The sequence below is a fragment of the Calidris pugnax genome, unplaced genomic scaffold (assembly GCF_001431845.1).
Source record: "Calidris pugnax isolate Ruff unplaced genomic scaffold, ASM143184v1 scaffold31, whole genome shotgun sequence".
NCBI classification, from domain to species: domain Eukaryota; kingdom Metazoa; phylum Chordata; class Aves; order Charadriiformes; family Scolopacidae; genus Calidris; species Calidris pugnax.
This window is the reverse complement of record NW_015090786.1, coordinates 290,721-309,393: the sequence shown is the minus strand read 5'-3', so window position 1 is coordinate 309,393 and position 18,673 is coordinate 290,721. Positions and strand designations below refer to the sequence as shown.

General features: G+C 41.7%; 1 protein-coding gene across 1 annotated transcript in view; it reads left to right on the top strand.

Annotated features, from left to right (window-relative positions):
• The first annotated feature begins 25 nt into the window (after positions 1 to 25).
• The window catches only part of MAN1A1 (mannosidase, alpha, class 1A, member 1), a 134,769-nt gene continuing 116,121 nt past the window's right edge, over positions 26 to 18,673 (top strand). Inside the window, exon 1 of the mRNA XM_014966467.1 lies at positions 26 to 275. The gene's annotated coding sequence lies outside the window, so the exon portion shown is untranslated. The remainder of the gene's footprint in view (positions 276 to 18,673) is intronic.

Here is an 18,673-nt window from a genome sequence, read left to right as displayed (position 1 = left end):
CGGCGGCGGCCGCGGGCGGGGCGGGCAGCCTGGAGCGGATCCGCGCGGACCACGAGCGGGCTCTGCGGGAGGCCAAGGAGACGCTGCAGAAGCTGCCCGAGGAGATCCGCAGGGACATCCGCCAGGACAAGGAGAAACTTCTGCAGGACGCCCGCGGCAGGAAGGAGGCTGGCGCCCCCGGGCTGCCCCAGCGCCTCTTCCGCCAGCCCGTGGGAGCCGTGGGGCAGGAGCCCGCCGACCCCGCCGTCCGGCAGAAGAGGGACAAAATCAAAGAGGTGGGTGGCGGCGGGTCGGTCCCGGTCCCGCTCCCGGGGACGCGCCTCAGCGCTCCCGCACGGGGCAACAGGTCGCTGGTGGCGGAGTGAGGGGGAGCCCTGAGCCTTCCTCCCGCCGCCGCCGCCTCCTCCTCCTCCTCCTCCCTGCGAGAGGGGGTCCCTCTGCCCGGCCCTCGCTCGGCAGCCGCCGCGTAGGTCGGCTCCGTCGCCCGCGGTTGCACCCCGCAGCCCGCCGCGTGTCCCGCGTCTCCCTGCGCGGCCGCGGAGCCGGCGCTGCCTGCGGACCCCGCGCTTCCCCCCGCGGCGTTACCGGCCTTCCCCAGCCCTTGCACCGAAACCCGGAGAAGAAGCAAAGCCCGGCAAGCGCCGGCAGGCTGTGGGGGAGCCGGGCGAGGGTCGGGGGGCAGCGGCGCCGGGGAGGAAGAGCGACGCCCCGGGAAGCCCCATCGCGACGCGGGGCCACCTGCGCGCCCCGTGGGGCGACCTGGGCTCGGCCGCCTGTGGGTGGGCGGCGAGTGCCTCCCCGGGGAACGGCGCCCTCCCCGTGCCGCGCCGGTGGCGGAGGAGGTGACTCCCGCTCCCCCTCGCTGTGGTCCCGGGCTGGCCCAGCCCCGGCGGGTTCCCGGGTGCCGGGAGCGGGCGTTGTGCGGGCACGTCAGAGATGTCGCGATGTGCCTCGGGTCACTGTTCTGTGATACCGGCTGCCCAAAGAGTTGAGGGTGTTTGGCAAAATACGTTCAGTTTAGGTCCTGGCGGTAGAGCGTCTGAGCCGTGTGTGTTTTGACAAATGCCCTGAACTGTCGTGTGTGTTCGTGCTGCTTGGTCCCTTCAGGCACCGTTTTAAAGTCCTTTCTTACAGAAATTCTCCAAACTGTGTCTGGGTGAGACTGTCGCGAGCAGAGCCTGACAGGGTCCTCTGAGAGAAGAAGAATTTCCTTGATAATGTAGCTCAACCGCCCGTCATTACTGGCCAGTTTATTTATCGACCTGACAGTTTCAGCTGCCTGCGGAGATTAGGGTTTATGAATTAATTAGTAGTGTATGTTTCCTGTTCTGTGGCGATGGAAATGAGATAGGAGTAAGACTATAACTACTGAGTATTTATTTCTTTGTTTATGAAGCATCGTTAGCTTTACTTGGACTGACTTATTTTTATTGTGTGTACAGAGCGGGCTGAAAAGTGAGCCCTGACATCACACGGAGCACCAGATCATAAGCTCTCAAAAATCTCAAGTTGTGGTCTGTGCTCTGGAGTCCTTGCATCAGTTTAACTATTTTAGCACGTTGTGCAGCAGTCATGAGCAGTAAATACCAACGCAAATGTATTTTGAAGGGAGAAACTCTCAGGAGTGCACAGTACAGACCACGTCTTGAAGCGTGCAGAGACTGTGTTGTCTTCTGTTGCAGTCACACAGCCTCCCTGAGGCATGCAGAATAATTAGAAATACCACCAAACTCTTGTTCCAGTAATCTTGAATTGCAATGTAGAAGTATTTGGCAGTAATGAGGCTCCAGAGCTGATGTATGCGATTCTGTAGCATAGAGGACTGCAACAAGTAAACAATCAGAGGAAGAAGATAAAACTTAAATATACTGCTGCTTTTACTGGTCCCGCTCTGTGCCAACCAGTCCAAGTTATCTTTTATTATACATAGATGCATATGTGTGCATGTATATGTTTGTGTATATATGTATGTGTACATACATACGTAACCCCATATCTTTTCAATTTTTCTTCCTCCCTTTCCATTCTCTCATTCTTCTTTCTTCTCCACTTCTACACAGGAGCCACCAAAAACACACACCCCCCCCAAACCAGATTTTTTTTTTTTGCCTGTGGAAGCACAGGAGATGACAGAGGGACTTCACTTAGTTTCCAGATCTTTTTCTTTTTTTTCTTTTTTTTTTCTTCAAATCTCAGTATGATTTCTCAATACTATGTGCTGTTTCTGGGAGTTTCCTTTCCTCCCAATTCAGTATGTGACTTTAACATGCTGTTTACTTAATTGCTCTTGCTTTTTTGCGGTACCTTGATTGGTTTGATTTTTCTTTTTTTTTTTTTTTAAGGAGTACTTCTATTTATTTCTTTTTCATTGGCTGTAAAACAGTGTTTCCTATTCCTTGTTAACTTGTTAATTCAAGTTAACTTGCTTAACATTGTTTCATGTATGTCGGCCTATATGTTGCTTTTGTCTGTCTTTGCAAGCAAGCTCGTCTACTTTTTTGTTTTGATAACTTGCTGTCGAACTGGAATTCTAATCTGCAGTCTTTTTAGAAATAGTTTTAAATCGTGGCATTTTAAAGTACGGACTTTTATACTATACTGTACATGCACAGAAACTAGAATTATCCCTTAAAATTTCTCTTCTTGTGCCTGGTGGTTGCATGCTGGAGGTGCGAACATAATCTTTCTGCTTTCATACTCTTTTGAGCCTGGAATTTGTGTCTGCATTGTATGATGTATGTTGTATGCCTAGAATTCAAGATTTGAAACTACTCCTGTGGATGTTTTTGACAGAAGGAAGCAAGTTACTTTAAAGGAAAAGAATGCCAAGAAAAGGTTGTTCTTCCTGGCATTTCTGTCCTGGAAGAGCTCTGTCTTATCAACATGCTGACCTAAAGCTGACTGAACTTAGAGATGTTTTGTTCATTTACTGTATTAAGTTGAAATAAGTGTTTGGAAGTCTAGCCAGTACAATATGGTTTGTGATCATGGAACAATAAAATGCTGTGACTTTATAGCATTTCTTAACAAAGGTTTGTTATAGAAACTTTAACTATTTTTTCTATGGCATAGTCTTTCATATTTAAAAAAAAAAAAGTGAAACTTAAAAAAGGTGGGAAGGTGGGAATATAAAGATTCTTGAACCTTTTTTAGTATCAAAACCAACATAGTATGACAAATAACTAGAAAAATAAGTCGCTAGAAGCTTACCAAGCAGGTAAAAGATTTGTGGAGATCATGTTGCTGTCGCTGCCTTCACCTCCACCAGAATGATGCTGTTGCTCAAGGCCTGTGTGCGGGAACCGTTGCGCTGTGTTACAGCCGCAGGGGCTGCCTGTGCACAGGTGTGATGTGTGGGTAAGGGGTGCATGGCAAAGGCCAGAGATGCTAACGGGTGCTGCATCTCGTTCTCTTCTGGTGATGAGTTACGGGCAAACTCAAAAGAAAGAGGGCCTGGCAGTACTGCCGGCAGTGGGGTTTGCCCAGCACATCCTGTGTAAAACCGCTGTCAGTTGCTTGAGGCTGCTGAATTTTTTGCTGGCTGACCTAATGCTGCCTGCTCTGAGTATCTTCCTTGTGCTAGATGTTTCTGAAAGGTTTGAGCGCAGCTGCTCTTGAGCATACCTGCACACTAGTTTTTTGTCAGAACTTGAGTTCTTTGGGCGGTTCCACTGGTGCACTGGTGTCACCATTACTTAGGGCTGAGTCTGGGTACGTGGTACCTCACATTCATCTCTGTTTCGGTGTCCTGATGGGAGCACCAGACTGTGGACAAGGAGATTTTGGCTTGTGTTCCTGCTCTTCTACTTACTGATTTGAGAAGTGGCCCCTCTTTTGAGCGAGTACTTCTTGTGGTATTTGTTCCCCATCTGTGAAAAAAAAAAAAAAAAGGATGATGGCTTTGTTCTACTCAAATATAAGTAGTACTGAGTACTATATGAGTACTCTGCTCAAAAGCTGAAAATCTTCCAGTCTCTGCTCTTGTCGCTGTTGGTTGTGGCTAGACATCATTATTTCCAATGTCCAGGGAAGCCTTGCAGGTTTGTCGGCACTTTGGAAGAGGTGGTAGCTTGATATGGAAAAAAAGAAGTTATTAGAAGAGCATGATAATAGTGGGGACAGGCTATGGAAGCAGGAGATGCACTGTAGAGAAATCTGACTTTGAATCTTTTCCAAGTCTTATTCCTCTCTCTTCCAATAAAAATAATAATAAAAAAAAGTTATTGAATTATTTAGGTGTTAAGAAAATGGCAAAAACTGAACTCTTTTTATTTCAGAGGAAAGGAATAGAAAACGATGAATGAGCCAGCTCAGGTACTAGAAGCAATATAATCACATTAGTGCGGTGTTCTGCCCAGGCTAATTAATCCTGTTGAACAGCAAGCTATTGGTGTTGGTGGAGCACCATACTAATGCAGCTGTGCTGCTCTTGCACAGGGTAGCTAGCTTGGAAACTGTACACATTATTGTTCAGGGCTGTTTGGACATATCTTCAGGATAAAAGCCTCCTTGGAAAACTGGAATCAATGGCCAAAGTTACCTGATCACGTTCTACATACCTTGTGGTGTTCCAAAAAGTTGCACAGCTCTCAGTTGTTGCAGTCGTCGAGCAGAAGTCCTGGAGAGGAGAATTTTATTCACTGATTCTATGGTCATTCCTGAGCATCAGTCCTTTGAGCTCAACAGGCTACGGTCGCAAGTTAGCAAAACAGACTCTGTACCTGAAGATTATATCATGCTGTCTTTCTACAAAGAACTGAATTGAGGTTTCATTGGCAGTGTGAATTCTGGAGCTTCCTAAGTCCTCAGCATTCATTTTGTTTGTTTAATTGTTTTCTGTGGTGATTTTTCTGCAGGTTACTTGGAAGCCGTTAGGCTAAGCGAGCAGTCTCAGTAATTTTGCAGGAAGTTCAGAAGTATCTGGAGGAAAGAAAGCGTGTGAGCATGGAAATAAGGCGCTAATCAGCGATCTAATATGCACTTGACATGGCAGCACTTGGGTGTAATCAGAACTCTCTGGTAGCAAGGAGGAGTGATGGCAAAATTACAGGTAGTGGCTCACTGCTGAAGAGGGGCAGTCGGGCCCTTGTGCCTTCCTGATGCTTCCACCGCTTGCTTTGCTACTGCCTGGTGTCCTGGTGCTGCTGCTCAGGGTGGGGGGTCCAATGCCAGGCTGGGGAGAGATTTATTCCCTTTTGGAGACTTTTATGAGACAGGGTGACCTCACTAGTACTTGTGGCTGTCAAAAGAGGAGGGGATATCTTTTCTTACCACTTGTGACTCCCTTCTTCCACTGTCTACTTTGCATTCATTCCGCTCCAGCCCATCTATGCTGCTTCAGGTCACTAAACCAGCAGCAAACTGCCAGAGCAGAAAAGTTGGATAGTTTTCTGCCAAGTTGGTGAGTTGAAGGCCTTAATGGAAAGGTTGGCTTGGTCCTAGTTTTGACTGTGGTGAGCAAACAGTACTATCTGGGTGAAAGAGGTACAAAACCTCTTTCAGTAGCTTTGTTTTAGGAGCTGGTACCCAATCTTCTGGCCTGGCTTCTTCGTTAAAATTGTATCTCCACAGTGTGACATTTGCAGAGCAAAGGATCAATCTACTCTAATAATCTTCTGTAGCAGGCTGAAGTGCTGCGGTTCAGGAGACCGTTACCTCTCAACCCCGTTTCTCAGAACAGAAAAGGGGAAAAGAAACACAGTGGTAGGAATTACTGAAGCCCCAGCTCCTGTAGACCAATATTCAGAGTGCTTTTACTGGGAGGAAAGTTGTGCAGGCCTTCATAGGAGAGGGAAGGAAAGAGTTAAAATGCAGCTGTGGAAGTATTGAGTGGTTTGGGTTTCAAACAGAAAAAGCCACCTTCCCCAGTGCTACATTTCTTTAAGAACAAGATAACAGTGAAAGGAAAGGAATTGACATGCAATGAGTAAGCAATGTGATAATTCCTGCCAACATGCTGATGATGCAATGCATTTCAAAAGAAGGCTTTCTTAAAGTACTTTGTGACCTTAATGCTGAGATCTTGTAGCTGTCCTTCAGTTTGTATCTTGGTTTTCTCCCCCTCACCCACACCCCCAACCCAAAGCTTTATTTACCTACCTATGTGCTTCAGTATTTTTTGTATCTTAATTTATTTATTTTGGGTGCTTTGCAGTTATTTCATTCTTGATAAATACTGCTGGGGACTTTTTTGTCTCTTCATTTTTGGTAATGTGCCTAAATTCAGGGAATCAAATATGGTGGGTAGGTAGGTACCTTATACCCCAAAATTAAGGGCATCCTTAGAGAGCTTGCGGGCATTCTCCCTGGGTTGTTTGGGAGATTTGTGCTCTTGTGAAGTGGCAGATGGAGGTGCCAGGGGTTATCTTATGGCATCTAAAATGTCACAAAACAGTAAGTTAAATTGTATGCTTGGGGGTAATAGCACTACAAGATGCAGAGAATCATGGAATAGTTTGGGTTCGAAGGGATCTTTAAAGGTCCTCTAGTCCAACCCCCAGAGAAACTTCGTCTGAGTTACTGAGAGTATGATTCAGTGACTCTGTTAAGCAACGTCTTGTTTCTGTCACTTGCCAGACCCTATGCAGAGCCAGTTCAACCTGCCAGCCAGCCAGGAAACTATACCCACTTCTGTTGGGTTCATGGCCTGGTGGAGTAGGGAGCCAAAAAGGCTTCATGGAGGTCTGAGCATGGTGGGAGCAGTGGAACTCCTGTAAGGCAATGCATTTGAAAAGAGAGCAAAGTGGAGGAGAATGGGACTGAAGAATCTTTTTGTCTGCAAGACATGAAATAGGGTATGCCTGTGCCAAATTAATGCTCTTTCTGATGGGAGTCCTTAAGGGCTTTTTAGAGGAGGAAATTGTTTCAGGTGAGTTGCTTCAGCTGCCTTTTTTTGAGAACCTGGCAGCCTTTTCTCAGTCAAATGATTTGAAGGTTCTGCCATGCAGGCAATGGGCTATCTGATTTGAACATTGGTTATGGAATGGAGGGATGTCTCAGTGTATGGCTGTGTGCCTATTTGACTGGAATAGGGTGTATTCCCATTGCTAGTTTATGTTTTTTCAGCCTTACATCTGTTTTCTGTGAGCTAAGAAGAATATTTAATTTTCTTACATTCAGACTTGGTCTCTGTTCTCAACAGGTAAACTTACCAAAACTAACTGAATGTCCTATGTAACTGGATCCTCAGAATTGTGGGTAAAATGAAAAGGCTTTAAATGTTCAGTGGAAAACATCTGGCTTTCACAAAAAAAATCAAGCACATGATTAGTTCTTTAACTGAAAACCCACGTGTGTGTTTTATGTAAAGGCAAAACCTAAATTCCAGACACACTGGACTCTCTTCGTGAAAGCTAAATAAGGTGATGTAAAGATGTGAGGTAAAGCTTAAAATGGAATGTCTCCTGTGTCTTGGCAAAAGTTATATTCTCATGGTGATGATTTTGTATTCAATGGTAGTACAGCAGCCTATGGCAGCCATTTAATATAAAGAAACAAAGTAAATCATAATGTTGGTGAGTACAGTTCCTTCAAGCTGTCATTCTGTGGGCAAACTGAAGCAGAAAAATTCCACCTGTTTATTAAAATCTACCCTTAAGGCCAAAAAATGTCTTATCTCATTCAGGGGGGAAAATAAGAGTGGTTAGACAGCCAGGCTTTGATGGCTTCTTTGAATGTTAATGAAAGCATGGGACTATGAAAAGGAAATCATGGATAGACAGTAGACAACACTTCTTGTGGAAGGTAGTTAACTTGGTTAAAAAAGCACTTGTATGACTCCCTGATGGACAGACCTTTTCTTAAAGCTATCTGAAATGTGCTGCTTTAGGTATTGTTCTGTGCATTAAATTTCTGTTTGCTGTTTGTTGTTTTTTTTCCCCCTAGCTTAGGGAGCCAGCATAGGTGTGAATTTCTGCTGTTTTCATCTTAAAGGAACTACTTGTTAAGATATTCTATTTATTTACAAATTATAAATTTGTCTTCCTAACTTATTTGGCAGAGTAAGAGCCTAATACTTCAGGAAAGTGGCTTTGATTCGGTGTTTGCTGCCGTCTGAACAGTGCAGCTCCTCTCTGGCAATAAATTGCTGCCTGAGATGGTACACTGGTTGTGTGCTTTTTTTGAGTAACAAACTCAACTATTCAGATGTCTTTCTGTGTAAAGTATCTTTTAGATATTCAATTTTGAAGGATTTTGTGGTCTAAGTTACTACTAGAGCTGTCATTTTGCAAAGGAAGAAAATAATTATTTAGCCCATTAATTTAGCCCAATAATTATGCCCATGAATTAAGCAGTATGAGCAATGTACCAGATACTCAATATACTGGTTCCTTCTTTTGTGTGAAAATCTCCTTTATCCACAAAATTTGTTTAGTTTTTTTTTTTACTTTTTTCTTTAAAGCATGTGATATAAACAATGTGTGCACCCTTCTAAGAAGCGTCTCTGTTTCTCTGTTTTCCATGACTTTTTATAATTGGGTCTGCAAGTCTGTCATGAAAACATAATTGGTGAGCAATAAGGCGCGTGCTTGCCCGAACCAGATGAAATGAAACCTTTTGCAGAATTGTGGTTAAGCTGCTGTCATATCGCAGCGCTCGGCAGCCTTGCCTGCAGAGTCCAGAAGACTTTGCTGTCGGGAGAAAGCAGTTTGGTTTTCCAGAGGTGAGAGGGGTCTAGTGACTTGGTGTGAGATCACACGGTGAAGAGCAGAGCTTGGCTACCTGGCTCTGATTTGGTTGGTTTTTTTTTCCCCACTGGAGCAGGGGCTGTTGCTGTGTGCTGGGCAAAGGCTGTCTTTGCTTCTGCCCATGCTGCAAGTCTCCAGCCTGGGCATGTCAGCTCACTGGGGTCAGTTTAAACCCTGGGGTTTGGAGTCTGGTTCATGGCTACACAGCTGAACAGCTGCTAATCACGCTGTTTATTACAGGGAGAGGCTAAACGTGAGCCTCCCTGGTTCTCTGTTTATGTCACTAGCTGTAAGCTTTTTAAACACTTGAAATCAAATGCTGTGATTTGAAGGAAGGCGAGTAGGGTAGTAAAACTCCCAGTTTGCCTTTCTTGCATCTTGGAATCTTCAGTTTGAACTCTGTTGTAACCGAGAAATGCTTGTACGAAATAATATGACAACTTGCTATAACTCTCTGCAGTAAGCTGATTGGATTTTATAGCTGGTGTTTATGAAGATACAGGTATTGCTCATTCTGATGCCTCTAATTTTAAAAGCTTTTCAAACAGATTGGATGAGCACATAACCTGCTGTTACGTTCTTATAACTGTTAAACATTCACAGCCCTTGTGGGAACACTGAGATATGCAGTCTCTTATGCAAAGGTAACTACAAGTGTAAAATCTACTTTCATTTGTCCTCCCACTCCCTCTTGGAAACTCTGTATCTTGGCTTTTAAATTATCTTAGGGGTAAAGCAAGTGAATGGAAGTCTGGCTTCTAAGAAATTTGGGCACTTTTTTTTTTTTAAGTGCAGATCTCTAATATAGTAGGAAAAGACATGAAGATTAGAAGAGATGGTAAGCAATATTGAGCAGAGGACCAAAACGATGCTGTGCAGTGGATGAGCTGATGACTATGGAACATCTGGCTGTTACAGGACATCCTGTGCACGTCTCAAAAATTGTTTCAGAAGAATCAACTTTTTTCTCTGATGCTGGGCAGAAACAAAAGTTGCAGTTTTAATGTGAAAACATTCAGGTGTGAAGATATACATTGCTGGCATTTAGGCTAGAGGCAGTACTGGGTATTGTTTATATGAATAAAGTAGAAATGAAACAATGATGCTTTTTTCTAGAATTTTACATCTGCTGACTTGTGTAGGGTTGATCTTATTGCTTGGCAACATAAACCCTCTTTTTCAATTATTTATTCAAAGTCAGTATGTGCTTTTAAAACATTGTAATAAAATTGTGTTAGATCAGTGTGGCTCGTTTCTTTAATTAGTATTCAGACCACTGCGAGGCTATTTCTTTAAAGTATCTGCATATTTTTCTTTCACTTGGTCCACTGCATAATAAACATCTCTGTGCCTTTTGAAATTTCTTTTGTTCAGGGGCTGCTTTCTTCCAAGGAAATAGGAAGTAGCTCATGTTAAAGAATACCAAGCTAAAAACATTTCACTTTCAAAGCATAGTGCTTAAGGAGGTGGTAATTTTGCTATTCACAGATACAGGCAGGCAGATGCAGAGCCAGGCTTTAACTCCACTGTCAGTTTTCTCGCTGCCTTTGAGCACTGACATCTGTTGGTGCACTGAATGGTGATACTAATGATAAAGCTTTGCCCGTACTGCTGTCTGTAGGGAAATCTGCTGCTTGTTACTGTGGTTATAGTTCTCCACCCATCTGTGATTTTGAGAATTGCACTTAAAATTTTGTGTTGGACCTGGATAGCATTACTAGATTCTTAAAACTAAAGCTTAAAGAAGAGAAATAGATGTTAATCATTTGCAGTGATGGATTTCCACCCCCACCCCATCACGCAACAGAAGACCTAATTACCATTTAGAGAGTAGAAGAGTTATACACATTACATATTTAAAAAGTCATAATACTTCAAAGCTGCATGCTGCTTTTTTTGTTCTGGTGAGATCGTCTGAAGAATCACCACGGGAAAAACTATGCTATGTAAAGACAAACTGCAAGTTGACTGATATTTTTATGTCTTACCCTGTGAAGCTCTAGAGTAAGTGTGGCACTGAACCTGAACTGACTTCATAGAAATGTGTGTGATCTTGTCAAGGGCTGAAGTGACATCAGAGATCAAGAAGGGCACTTAAAAAAAAATGACCTTTCTGAAGAAAAGACCTTAAGTGTCTTCATGCAGCTTCTTTAAAAAAATCAGTGAATTCGTATACTGAGACAGATGTATTCATATCTCTCTGTATGTATGTTTTACGTGAGAGACAAATATATTGTACCATTGATAAATGATAAATTCTTTTGTCTGTAACTGAAGATATAGTTTCTGGGGGGTAAGCTCTGATCTGAATAAACACCTTGAAAAAAGTAAAAGGCATAGTTGTTTGGGGATTTTTTACAAATAGTCATCTAAATTAGAAAGATAATTATACATATGCTGCAAGCAAAATCCAGAACATCAGGATGGAGCAAAGAAATCCTTGTGTTTCAATAATCGGATTTTCTCAAGTTATTTTTATTTTATAAATTTGAACTTTGCAGACAGTAGATGCTCTGTGAAAAAGTTTTCAGACTTCATGGAAACAGTTTTCATATGCAGCCTGATCATCTGAAAGCATTATGGAGACATGGTTGGTCTGAATTTATGCACACCGTAGTCCTGTTTGTTCTTTCTTCCAACTTCTGCTTACCGTATGATTTTGTTGTTGAGAAGGAGAGAGATCCATGGTCACCACAGGACTTCTGGAGGCCTGATCTCTTGCTTAGAGCAGGGCTAACTTCAAAATTAAATCGGGTTGCTCAGAGTCTTGTGTGCTCAAATGTGAAAAATCTCCACAGATGGAGATTTTACAGCCCCTCTGGAGAAACATATTCCAGTGTCTGAAGACTGTTGTTGTAGGTTCTTTTAAAGTATTGAATCTAATTAGAATTTCTCTTGCCGCAACTTGTGACCACTGCCTTTTCTCCTTTAATTGCGTGTCACTGAGAAGAGCTTGGCTACCACCTTCTCTGTGGGCACCAACTAAACCTTGCCCTTGCCATGAAGCCCCATGAATATGCCTTGCCAGTAAGGACCAAAGCAAAGCAGCTGGAGTGCTTGATCCTTTTCACGTCCTTTGCCACTGGTTTTCTCAGCCTGTTGAGCAGCAAGTCCCTGTTCTGTTTGGTCCTTCTTTTGCTGCTGATGTACCTGTAGAGGCCCCTCTTGTCTCGTGGCAGTTTCCAGCTGAACTGAGTCCAGGGTCATTATTACTTGTCTTCTGCAGTTTCTTCAGGATCTTAAACTCCCTTGTCTAACATTTAAATAGGCTTGGGATTTAGACATTGCTCATTTGTGCATTAATTGTTTTAAAGTGAGCTTTTAGTATGGCAGTTGGGGTGGTGGAGGAAAATGGGATGTAGCCTTTCCTGCCTGATTTGCACCTGAAGAAGCCCAGCAGGCAACTGCATCTCAGCGGCTATTTTGAAATATTTCAAAATGAGGAAATGTTTACTGGACAAACAGGTGTGGTTAATATGGGGAATTCCCATTTGAATTTTTGAAATTGATGGAAAGCAAAACTGTCAGTTGCAACTTTTGCCACTTTTGTGGATGCAAATGGGTTACTGACACACTGACAGGGGCTGGGAGACATACCTTCAAAGAATCGTGTGTTGTTTTGAAGCGTCTTTCCTCTGCATGCCTCTGATCAAAATATCAATCATCTGATGTTTATACATTGCAAACATGAAACTAAGGATGTAAAAGCTAATATAGCATCAGTTCAAAGTTGATAATTTCAGAGTTTATATTGTAACTGAAAGGGATACCATTGAATTAGATTTAAAGCACAGTTCTGTTTGATTTCTTTCTTAAGGGTCTAATCACTAGCTTATGAACTTGTGGTTTTTGATTAGATTTCCATGTTTTGTGTGACTTATTGCATGGTTTATAGTAGGCACTGTAAATATTTTCACAGTAGGGTTGTACTATTGCACTGCACTACCAATCCATGAGACTCCAACTCTTCAGTGTTTGATTTTCTATCACTTTTGATATCACAAAGAGGTCCGGCTTTACAGAAGCTTGGTTTTGAAATGAAGTCTTTCTTTATACTGCCTCATGCTCAGTGTCCAAACTCGCTAGTAATTTCTAAAAAGATTGGTTTCCAGCATTATAGCGAGACATGAGCATCCCTTTAATTTGACATTCCTATTCTGATTTTGTGATGTGAGAAGCAAAGCTTTTTCCAGCTGTAGCAGGAACTATATGACTTCCCTTTTGCCCCAACATTATGATCCTTTGGTATGGCAACAGTGATCACCCATAGATTTTATTTGGTGCTTCAAGCAGAAGTGTGAAAAGGTAAAGCCTATATGGGTAGTAAGTTTGAGAAAAGTTTGGTGAGAGTAAGTTTGAGAAAAGGGCCCCTGAGATTTGGAAAGGAGTCAAGCTTGGCTTAACTTCCATTAGACTTTTTTTCCTTAAATTTTTACTAAGTCTATGGATGGAGGTTTCATTTCATCAAGAAAATAAGTTATTTTGAATCTTGTTTAGCAACCCAAAGCATAACCAGTGGCTGCATCTCCACTTTTATGTTTTTGATCTTGACTTGAAGTAAAAATTCAGCATTTCATTTTCTGATGTGAAGCAGGTCCTGTAGTCTGAGCTATTGAAGGTCACACTGCTTGGGTCACTTGCGTATGAAAAGAAACTTTAGATGAATGGTCTTCTGATCTGTATGTGCTGGGCATTAGCAAAACATTTTTTTTGTTAGCTATAGTCTTGATTGTGAGACCTAGAATAACACAACTATTACGAACTTATTTGAAACACATAATAGTGTACTGCAAGATGTTACATGTGCTCATTTCAGAGTGACTTTATAGTAGCTTCCTGGTGTGCTAATTACCCATTACTGTGTTCTGCGATGGGAGGATTTTGTGGAGTTTTTTCTTCCTTTCTGTCTGAACACAGTATTTTTGTGCTGCCTATTTTATTCTTTATTTGCCATGAGAAGTCTTAGCCACTTCAGATTCATACCGCTGTTTGAAAAATGCGTATGTTTTATTTTCTGAGGAAGGAACAAGGCCAGTGGCTGATGCCAAAGACAAGTCTCAAAAACAGCTTTAAAAGTCTGTGTTCGTGTGCACGCTGCAGTGCAAATAAATGGGGACGTGATCTACTACCTCAATGTCAAGCACACCTAGTGTCTGTTTTACCAGCCCTACATTACGTCCACGTGGAGAAACATTTCCTTAAGAAATTTGTGGCTGGTTTCAGCTTCACCAACAATGATTCTCTTGTATGTGGTAACTTCATGTCGCTGTTAGTCTTGTGTTATGTGGGGAACTTCTGCATGCTGTAAAACAAGCTGTGAATGTGATATAATCACAGAGAAAATAACTTATTCATAATTTCTCTTGGATATCCCTGCTGTGCTTTAATATCCAGTTTCAAATATGATGTTTATAAGAAATGTCCTGGGTGGCATTGTACGTGCTGTAATCGAAACAGCTGGGAATTTATTAAGTGTTATCTTTTCTACCACCACCATGCCCCCCACAAAAAAAGCCCACTTGTGTGTCAACTTCTCTCTTTTCCTTAAAATTGTTAAGAATTTGACTGAATTCCACAAGGATCTTATATAGAAGGAGGAGAGAAATTCTGTGGGTTTTCTGACAGGATAAGGAACATAAAAAATATGTGAAGGAGAAATTGATCGTCTTTAATTTGAAAAGTAATAATTGGGAACATCATGGATATGCCACACTATATAAAAAAACTAGCATATAAAACAGTGTTTGAAGTGAAGTGGTGGAAGCTTTGTGTGTATGTGTATATAAATACATATATGTGTTAATGAAAAAACAAACTAAAGCGTTCATACTTTAATATGTGGCATTATTGCCAAAGAAGTAAAGGCGAACTATAATTTTTACCATTTTTTAAAATGTGGTAAAGATAGTGTTGTAGCACACACTTCTGTCTGTGTTTGCTTTTACTGTAACTAGCATGAATGTTTCACAACCATTAGGGTTTGTATATGAGACTGAAACCTGGGAAAGGCCCTTGTTTTGGCTGGTGAGCAGGGAGGAAGCATTTCACAGCTCACATGATGAAAAGTAGCTCTTGAAACTTACCGTATAGCTACATGAAGGGGCACTAATGACTTTATTGTATGAAATCTGATTCAATGTTTTATTATTTATATGTTTTACCTTTTGCCCTGTAGACTGCTCAGGAGAAATAACATTTTTGATCTTCAGAAGTGCTACTACTAATTAAATATAGACCCCTTTGAATAAGGAACAGTATTTGCTTGCAAGTCACAACATGTTTAAAAAGAAATTTTATTCACTATTTTATTGCTTACTGAAAATCCTAATCAGCAGCTCTCGATCAGCTTTTTATACAAGGAATTTGATAACAATTGATTTGTACAGTTAATCCACATAGTTAATTCCTCTCACTCAGTTTCATTCATGCTCTCCAGCTTTTGTGATCTGGTTAGCATTACATAAGTAGCTATGACCTCAGTAATATCTCTGGGTGAATTTAGCAGTATTTTGAGGTTTTTTTCCAGCAGACTTCTCATCTCTTTTAGCATCTGTCCCTAAACCTAGTTGGTTCTGTTTCTACAGAGAAGTACTGAAAATATGTATTGTGAGGAAAAACAAATAAATTTTATGTTTTCGTAACCTTTTAAGATCTATATAGTCGAATACTTTTCCCCAAATCAGCAGAAACCCACATTCCTTTCATTCTCCCTTGGGCTTTGGCAGTACGCTTAAAAATCTAACCAGCCATAGCTCTGCCAGGTAAGAGCTGGAGTCAAATTCACCAAAAACACAGTGGTTTTTTGGAACACACCTTGCCACTGAGAAATCATCTTCCCTGAAGGCAGAGTGCATGTGCTGGTGTTGATCGTAGAAGTATGTGCACCTGGGGCCAAGCCTTTTCGACGGCAGGGGCCAAATGTTTCTGGAAGTGAATGTGGATTGTGAAATATTTCTACTTTTTCTTGAAGCTTTGGTCATATGATGAATTAATATATTCCTTTATTTGCTTTATAATGTGGGTAAAAGCCAAGCTAACTAAAACTATAGTTCACTTTGATCTGTGAAAACCATACCTTGCATGAACAAATTGATGACACTAGTTTGCTCCCAAGAAGAATGTTAGTGTATGCACATGGGATCACGAGCAGATCCCTCCAGCTGGGGTGAGGGATTGGACTCTCCCACTGTCTACCTTTTAAGGATACCTGTGAAATGATGGCATGAAAGTGACTTTTCCCAATGCTTTCTTAAAGCATTCTAATACCCCTTCTTCAGTACTGAGAATGGAAATTGATGAGAATTGGGGCATTGCAGTGGATGAGAGCTTCCTTTCCTTATGGCCCAACCTGTCAGTTTCAAACAGGGCAAATATTATTCCACAGGGACTGCCATTCTCGAGAAAGCAAGCAGTAAGCAATTTCTGTTAAAATCAATGAAAAACCCCTACCAGGTGACACATATTAAACAAGTTTTTCAGGGCATGTGTTTTGAAGGACTTCAGTTTTTGAATTTGGGTTTCTTTAATGCTGTCAGGAAATTTCAAATGCAGATGGTTTTCTGATGTGTTGCCTCTCTTGCAGACCCTTCTTTTTCCATTCTGCCTGACACCCCCTTGGGTTTAGCTTGCAGTGTGATTACAGCACTAGCATGCAGCAGCAGGCATTACTGGCTTCTAGAAGCAGGTGTGCGCATTTGATGCTGACTTGAAAGCTTCCTCTAAAAATGTAAAATAGTTGCTCAGTATTTAAACTCGATAGTTTCTTGTTGTGGCTTCTGATTATTACCTATTAGCAAGTAGCAGTAGCATCGTTTATCAGGTAGGCATGGAGTCAGCTAAAGAAACTGAAAATCTGAGCTGCTGCATAATTTAATTACACCAATGTGTTTGTGGGACCAACAACAGGTCTGCTCTCTGGCTTTCAGTCGTTGTCCAGAGGTCCTGATACAAGACCAGCTCCAGTAGTACCACACAGCAGAGCAAAGCCTGCTCTTCTGTGCTGCGCAGCCCAAAGGCTTTCCTGCCACGTCTGGATGCTCTTGGGTGGGAACATGAAAAGCTCCAGGCTTCAGCACTTTAGCTGTGGGCTCTGACTGGTGCGACACTTCTGGAGGCGTGTGCTTTGATTTAGCTGGAGCAATGGTTATTGACCTATTTCAGAGTCCATCGGAGATGGAGTGGAACACACTGCCTAGTAGCTTTTGGCAAAGCTACTATGTGAGTACATGTGAAAGGACTAGACTCAAAACTGATTTCTCCTCAAAGAAATGACAGCCTTAAAATGTAGGCTATTAATGGATACAAGTAGAATACAAGGAAATGAGCCTCTTCTGTTCAGCAGGGTAAGGCAGTGATAGAGTTGGCTTGTTTGTTTTTATAACTGACAGAGGGAACAATGACATTTCCCCTTCAATATCCACATCAGCGCTTCATTGCCTTCCTTATCTAGTGCAGTTAAATTTTCAACACAGTTAACCACGCCACCTAAAAGTTTGTAAATAAACTTAACCTGGCCTGGTTGTAACTACATGCAAAATCTTTTTGGGGACTGACTATTACTGTTGAGAACTGTTACAATGGCAGCAAAATCAGCCAGGCAGTGTTGAGTTTTCAGGTATGGGGTTCTGTTGTTATAGGCACAAAGTGTCTTCCCATCCTTAGGTACACTGCTCACTCATAACTTAATGAAAAGTTTCCACCTATAGTGATAGGCTTAACTTCTACTTAACAGATCTCACAGAACTTTTTGGTTTTGTTTTTAATGATGCTTTAGACTAGCAGCTTTTTATTTAGGTGACAAGCTAATAATGTCAAGTCTGAATCTCCTGTCCACACTACATCCTGTGTTTTGACTGCTATTTTAGAAGGTAATTTACTTGTTAGAACAACTTCCACTTCCGTATTACAGAGTAGCACCTTAATTGTGTGGAGGAGTCAAAATTTGATTTTCACGCACATTTCTTTGTACTAGCCCTCGGCTCATATTTCAGACACATTCCAGTTTGCTATTTTGTGAAACGTTTGTCCGATAAGTGTATGAAAAAGGTAGAAGTGGAAGTCAGTGGACTCTTGAATTAAGTCTCCTACTGTCTGTCCATAGTGGACTGTAGGTTGCTTGAGTTCTAAATTGATATCATACCTTTTAAAGGAAAATACTTCCTTTTTCTTCTCCAAAATGCTGTATATATAGATATGTCCTGGCAATACTGCATTGCTAAAAATTAAGAGCAGTGATGTATTTTAAGATATTCTCAAATAGCTCTTAACAACATGAAAGAATTGTTAAAATGAATTTGGTTATGCCACAGCAGAGGTCTCCAGGTTGCCTTTGTAAGCCTCGGCAGTCAAGGAGAGTCCTGAAATATTCCGTAAGCTTGGCAGACCTAAATCACTGGATGCAGAGGGTGATGGGTCTTGCTTTTTATGATTAACAGGAAACGACTAGGCTATATTGTGTTCTACTGTAAACAAGCAATACCAGGAACTTCCAAAGTGTTCTGGATTTAAAAAAAAACAAAGAAACAAACAAAACAATTATTGTTACGGATCCAAGTCATGATGTGCAGATGAGCTTTCTGTGTGGTTAATCATCTACTGTCCATTTGGAAAATATAATTCATCATTTTGTGAAAGTGGGCTGACAAGACAGACCTATGGATGTGTCAGGAGGTTTCTTTGTGGTGGTTTTCTTTTCAAGTGGTCATTACAGGATGGAAACCTTGTAATGAGAAACTGATGTAGCTTTTCCATGTTAGTCTCAAGCACAGCAGCAGGGGAGCATTTGGAAGAAATGAAACGTCTCTCTCAAATTCTTTGATGTCAGAGTGAAACATTTCACATTTTTGTGAAAATGTAGTATTAGAATAACAACTATTTCTTCTCCTTTCATTTTTGAAGGGGGACGCTATGAAAGAGTAAGTTCTAGGAATGAAACATTGCAGTTTTGAGAAGACTGTAAGAAGCTGTCTAAATAGCTTGTATGTTCA